Source organism: Delphinapterus leucas, chromosome 18, assembly GCF_059928025.1.
Source record: "Delphinapterus leucas isolate spDelLeu-1000000601 "Yukka" chromosome 18, BTC_Dleu_Yukka2, whole genome shotgun sequence".
Classification (NCBI taxonomy): Eukaryota; Metazoa; Chordata; class Mammalia; order Artiodactyla; family Monodontidae; genus Delphinapterus; species Delphinapterus leucas.
Window position 1 is genome coordinate 71,849,612 of NC_143146.1, and position 6,850 is coordinate 71,856,461.

The 6,850-nt window shown below is 40.0% G+C and overlaps 1 pseudogene; it reads right to left on the reverse strand.

The window, feature by feature from the left end:
- Nucleotides 1–1,087: 1,087 nt before the first annotated feature.
- Nucleotides 1,088–6,409, reverse strand: LOC111175204 (pre-B-cell leukemia transcription factor 3 pseudogene; annotated as a pseudogene).
- Nucleotides 6,410–6,850: the final 441 nt, after the last annotated feature.

Here is a 6,850-nt window from a genome sequence, read left to right on the forward strand (position 1 = left end):
TAGTACTTTGTACTTAGTTTAAAGGTTGATAAGTTGCCCCCCCCTTTTTTTTTCTTTTCCCTACTGAAGTTTGGATCCAGTTTAGAAATAGGACACAGAAGTCAGATAGATGAAGATTCAAATGTAGGTTTATTTTATTTATTTACTTACAACAGTTTTACTGATCCTGTGTTAATTTAAGACCCAATGTTTCCACTCGCAGGTTTTTTTGTTTTGTTTTGTTTTTTGTTTTTGCGGTACGCGGGCCTCTCACTGTTGTGGCCTCTCCCATTGCGGAGCGCAGGCTCAGCGGCCATGGCTCACGGGCCCAGCCGCTCCGCGGCATGGGGGATCTTCCCGGACCGGGGCACGAACCCGTATCCCCTGCATCGGCAGGCGGACTCTCAACCACTGCGCCACCAGGGAAGACCACTCGCAGTTTTTTTAAAGTTGCAAATGCAACCCTGATTTTTCTTTTAAAAGATTACAATGTACATTACATTTTATTAAGGGAAACAAAGAGTTAATTGCAAGATGCAAAAAGATAAGAAAGAGACAAACTACAGCGTGAGTATTGTTCAGAGGTAGTAAGTAAGCACTCTAAGCTACAGAACATGTTGAAATTCTGTTGGTTTGTATGAGTTCGCATGCGGTAATAAAGCTGTGTTTTGATTGGTGAGATGTATAAATACTCTTTTGCTACACTATATACAGCACTCCAGAGAGCAGGGCCTTTGTGAATGCCCAGAGGACATAGCAAACCTTGACAAGTCTGTGCAGCACCCAGTGCACACCATAAAACCCCAGACGGATCTCGTGGTCACCTCTATCAGCAGCAAGTATCTTCAGCTCTCAAAACAGTCTGGATCCATAATTTAATTTCTGAGCAGACTCTGGGCACTGGTGCTTTCAGAGAGAGAAAAGATGCTACCAGTCTCTGATCTAATTATAACATAAGAGATCGAAACCCAAGTGTGACGAGGAAGATTCTTAAACACAACCATCATTAACAGGTAGCCAAACAGCTCCTTTATTCCAACTCCATTAGTGATATGAAAGAAGGACAATCAAAGTCTGCAGTGGAAATATGCAAGAAGTTCCATTTAGGTGAGGTGAGTCTTTGTATCTGCTTTAGCAACTGAGGTTTAGCATATATTGTACTTTTTACCCTTAAGGCCAAGTAATTGGCAAGTGAGAAACCATTAATGTAAAATATTGGTAATAAATTATAATAAAATAGCTATAGGACTGTCAACAGTGTTAAATCTTGGCCTAATTGGTTAAAGGGCTTTTTTAACATTGTGTGTTTTTAAGTATAAATTCAAATGATTATGATTCCTTAAAAAACAGATTCACCAAGTTCTCTAATTAAGACAAGGTTTTACAGTAAAGCTGTAGATGGTGGGCTACAAAAACGCTTTCCTTTTCCTCCTGTTACTCTGAATGCACTTATCAAGGCATGTCAGCTCAGGGAAAGGTGTTGCCAGAGATTAGTTAGCGGTATCAGAGTGCACACTTCCTGGGCCTTCTGTAGGAGAAGTCACAGAAGATGGAGTTGTTGCGTCCTGCCAGCCTCCATTAGCGTTTAAAGTATGTGGACTGTACAGTGAATTTCCTCCAAGGCCATCAGTGCATATCCCCCCATCTGACTGGTCACATGACGGAGGGTACCCACCAGAATTTGGCGTGGTGGGCGAGTTGGTCTGGTGGTTCTGCACGGCTGCGGCCACTGCATGTGCAGCTGTCACAGCTGTCTTTGCAGCGTGGAGATGGGCTTCTTCCTGAAACTTGCCGATATTCTTCTTGTACCTGATTCGTTTGTTGCCAAACCAGTTGGATACCTGTGACACTGTGATGCTGCATTTCTTGACCAGCTCCTCTTCGGCTTCTTCACTGCGGTAGGGGTTGCTGAGGTGTGAGTAAAAGTATTCATTCAAGATTTCTGTGGTCTGTTTACTGAAGTTACGACTTTTTCGTCTGGCATCAAGGAACCTTGATCTTAAAATCATAACTGCTTCACAAGTGCTTTGTTTGAGCTGCATCTGAATGGAACTAAACTTTCGATGGATGATGCCCACCATTCTTTCCATCTCTTGGGGAAATGGGACGTGTTCTACTCTGCTCTCGGGGAAGGTTCATCACGTGTGGAGTGAATTCATTACATGCCTTTCTCAGGACCTGAAACCCCTTCTGCCAAAAGCATATTGTCCAGTCTCATTAGCTGGGGATCGGGAGGGTCCCCCTCCTGGGCTCCTCTGATGCTGAAACCTGCTAGTGTTGGAGGGTCTCCTGCAGAGGCGGGGGGTGGCAGTGGCTCACCGTGGGGACAAGGACACGGGCAGTAGAAGTTGTGGGAAGTACTCCTTGGCGTGAACCCCCCCAGAGTCCGCCCAAATGTAAGTTTAATTACCGAAAAAGTTGTTTGCAAAATGCGGCTGAGGTTTGCAGCAACAGTGAGCTTCCTAGTGTTGCGCTCCAGAATCACTCAGACTTAAACCTCGGGTTTCAATGTCTTCAAGAGTAAAGCTTGTCCCACTACGTTTACTGTGTGACAGCAGACCAGAACAAATGGCTCTCTTTAGTCAGACAAATGTGAAATGGAAAGGAGAGGAGAAGTAGCTGAGCCTCAGAATTCCTCCTCTCAAATTTGTCATCAGACCAGTTACTCCCTCCTACCTAGGGAGGAGTTAATGAGAAGTTAGAGGTCAGCCGTGACTATTACCCTGAGGAAGTTTCATGTGGAGTATGAGAGAGCTTTTTTGCCCTCAGTGGTACTCAGTAGGCATTTGTTAGTGGATTTTTTTACTACCTTACATTGCATCAGCATGCTGTGATTTTTAATACCTAAATGAGAAGTTACAGAGTTATAACTTCAACCAGCCAAATTAGTATATATTATTATATTATCCTTTGCTTTGTAAGAAATTTCCCCAAAACCGCTTAAAAGACAAACATTTATTATTTCACATAGTTTTTGATGGTCAGGAAACTGGGAGTGGTTTAGCTGAGTGGTTCCAATTCAGGCTCTCATGTGGTTGCATTCATCTGAAGGCTGCTTGAGTGTCCTCACAACATGACAGCTGGCTTTCACCCAGAGCAAGTGTCTGAGAGAGCGGCAGAAACCTCAGTGTCTTTTATAATATAGCCTTAGAAGTGACACACCGTCGCTCTGTTGTACAGATCCACCTTGATATAATGTGGGAGGGATGTACACAGGCTGTAAGTACCAGGAGGCAGGGCCCACTGGAGCCCGTCTTGTAGGCGGCTACCACAAATACATAACGTTAGTTTGATTTTGTTACCTCACGTTGCTTCATATGAGAGCAAGTAATTCAGTAATGTTGACTATCCCATTAAAATTATTAAAGTATTAAGGTAGTTCTGTGAAATAACTGTATTTTTGTATATATTACTGTATAATTTCCTAGCTGGAGAATAAATTGAGAGGATGATTTTCCGCTGCTGGTTGGTCCCTCCCTCCCATCTAGCTCTGCGTCTAAATCTGAGTTTACATAGTATGATTATGGTCTTCCAGATAGTCTGTGAAAGTTCAAGTGATCTACAGGCTGACTTATTATAAGGTAATAATAGCTACAGTTTTGATTTTTATATGAATTAATAATCCTGGTCTTAGGGAAGGTGTTTCTTAAAGTCTGATCAGCTTCTGATTTATTCAAGGGAGGGTTTGTAATCAGGTTGAGGTGGACTAGACGGCTGGTGAAGGGCATTTACCGCCCTGAGATGGTCCATAGGCCCAAAGGAGTCTCCATCTCTCTAAGTAAGCGCCAGTGGTTTGATTCAGATTCCAATGCCAAGGCACTAAAAATCATTAACCATTTTATTTTACTCATTTATTTCATCATATGAGATGAACTCACTTATTTCATCATAATTTAGATCTCATATAAATGCTAAATAATTTCAGGTTTTGTAAGATAAAAAAATAGCAATGCAAGTTAGAGGGAACTTGAAATGTTCATTGAATTAGAGTATAAAATTCATTTGTATAAAACATTCTATTTTTAATGTTTTCCAACACTGTGGAAAAGACAGTAATTTGAAGATTATGGCAGAAATGTTTTAAGATAAATTGACAACACCTAAATGTTCCTTGGAATTATAGCTGTAAAAATTGTTGGGTCGATTTGCATTTTAAGTTGCTTAAAGAATGTTCATTAAGTTGTTTAAAGAATTTATACATGAATGACCAGTTATAGAAGCCCAAATATGAGTATAATCAAATTTTTCATCTGTATTTAAGCTGTTTACTACATAGACAGAAGGGCATACAGAACATACCAGCACCAGCCCAGTGAACTCATCTGGCTGTTATAATTTCCAGTCATGTAGGCATATTTAACAGCAGCTTTCACCCTCAAGTATTAGGAGGCACTATTTTGCTAATCAGGAAAGAAATTCCAGATAATTCATTTTACTTTCTAAATGTAATTTGTTGTGGTTAATCAATAAAATGTTGTATGGTTTGGGTACTGATTAGCTTTAAGATGAGATCTCCCTTGAATTCTTATAGTAAATGAAAGATGGTAGTATATTTTTTCTGAATATAGAGTGTATAAGCCCTGAAAGTTGCTCAGTTGAGTCTTCAGAACTAATAGGTGGCAGTTAAATATTTTTTAAAAATCTTGGGGTAAATTGAGAATTTTCTGAAACTGAAGGGCATTGCAGAGAGATATCAGAAAATTGGGAAATGTTAATTTTAGGATATTGTGCCAGGAATAATAAATGTATTTACTACCCTCAAAAACTTCCCTTCCAGGATAGAAGAACAAGTTAAATGTCATAACAAAGAATCAATCCAATCCATTTTATAAAACAGGTCTTTTTAAAAAGTCATTGAGAGAGACCAAAGAAACCTGATAACCAAATGCAATGCATGGCCTTGGATTAAATCCTGGTTTGAAAAAAAGAAAAACAAAACTGCTGTAAAACACATTGGGAGAATTTGAGTATGCCTGGCTATAGAATATATTTGGGAATATATTTTTTATTTTCCTGGGTGTGTTAATGTTTATCATGGTTATGAAGGAGAAAGGCCTTTTTAAAATGAGGTATATCTGAAGTATATGTAGAGGTGAAGTTATCTTCAATAACAGAAATGTGTGTGTGTGTATGTGTATATGTATATACAGGAAAACTAATATGATAGTGTTAAAATTTGAATCTCTGGGGTGGATGTAAGGGGAGTTGTCATACTGTAAACTTTTCTGTATGTGCATATGTAGAACAAGAAGTTGGAAGAAAAAAAAATCCCCTCCAGATATTATTGTTTCTTTACTCAGCTTTACAAAGGCCTGGAGAGAGTGGATCACTATTTACAGCTACTATCTCTACCTTCCTTTACTATTAACTCTTTTGAGTCCAGGCGACTCAGATTTTCATTTCTATGTCCCCACCAAAACTGTTCATTTCCACATCAGTGTTGGCATCCATGTTGCCAGATTTGGTGGGCATTTCTTGGTCCTCATTTTCCTTTTGACATCTGAGCAGCATTTGACACAGTTGATCATTCTCTTCTCTCCTCCTCCTACCTCAAGTTGTCTTCTTCATCTTCTTAGTATCTTTTACTGGCTCCTCCTCTTTAAACATTGGAACGCCTCAGAGCTCAGAGCTCTTCTCAGTTTGCATTTGCTCTCTAAATAATATTAGCCTGTTCTGTAGCTTTAAATACTATACAGATGCTAAAGAGTCCCAAGTTTTCTCTAGCCCCAACCTTGCCCCTGAACTTCAGACTCATATCCATTTGCCTACCTGATATATTTATTCACTTGGCGCCAAGTAGATAGATATTTCAAATTTAGTATGTCCAAAATCGAATGCTTGAATTCCATCAGTTACTTCTCACTCCCAAATAAAAACAAAGCACTTTTTCCCTACCTGCTACTCCCACATCCTTTCTCATCTCAGTACGAAGCACTTCATTCTTCTAATTGCTCAGATGAGAAACCTTGGTGTCATCTTTGATAGGAATCCTTTTCCCTTGTACTATACATTTAATCCCTCAGCAAATACAGTCAGCTTTACTTTTAAAATATTTAAAAATATATCCAGAATCTAAGCACTTCTCCACCTCTCCCCACTACTGTCTTAATCCTTGCCACCATTCTATGACACATTATAACAGAGTTTCTCAACCTCAGCATTATTGACATTTGGGACCATAATTCTTTTGGGGGGAGTGGGCTGTCCTGTGCATTGTAGGATGCTTAGAAGTATCCCTAGCATCTACTGTACTCTGTGACTTTAAAAATGATTTCTAATTTCTGCTAATTCTATAGGTGACTCTAAAGTTCTGTTGGTCTCACCTGGGTCCACTCATGTAGCTGCTGTGAGTTGGCAGCTGGCCTGGGGCTGAAGGGTCTGAGGCCAGGATGCTGCATCTCAGCTGGGCCTGTCTCTGTCTCCAAGCCATCTTTCCTCACTCATAGTCTCCCTTGGACTTTTTAACAAGGCAGCAGGAGTGTTCCAAGAGGGCAAGAGCAAAAGGCGACAAGGTTTTTAGGCCTAGTCTCAGAAGCTGCACATCACTTCTGCTGCTTTCCACCACACTATTATGTATGCACATTACTCACTTAAACTTCATAATAGTGCTATAAAAAGTAGGGTACCATTATTACCTTCATTTCTTAAAATGAGGAAACCGGAGCTCAGTACTAGTAGTTTGACCACAGGTACCCAACAGGCAAGCCACAGAACCAGACATGGGTTTTAATCTCTCCTTACCTATCAGCAAACTCTGTGATATTAATTTATCTGAGCCTGTTTCCTCATCTGTAAATGGGGTTAATATTACTATATAGAATTATTTTTAAGATTGAATTATTTGCTTTCTAAGGTACATAGCAGAGTACAT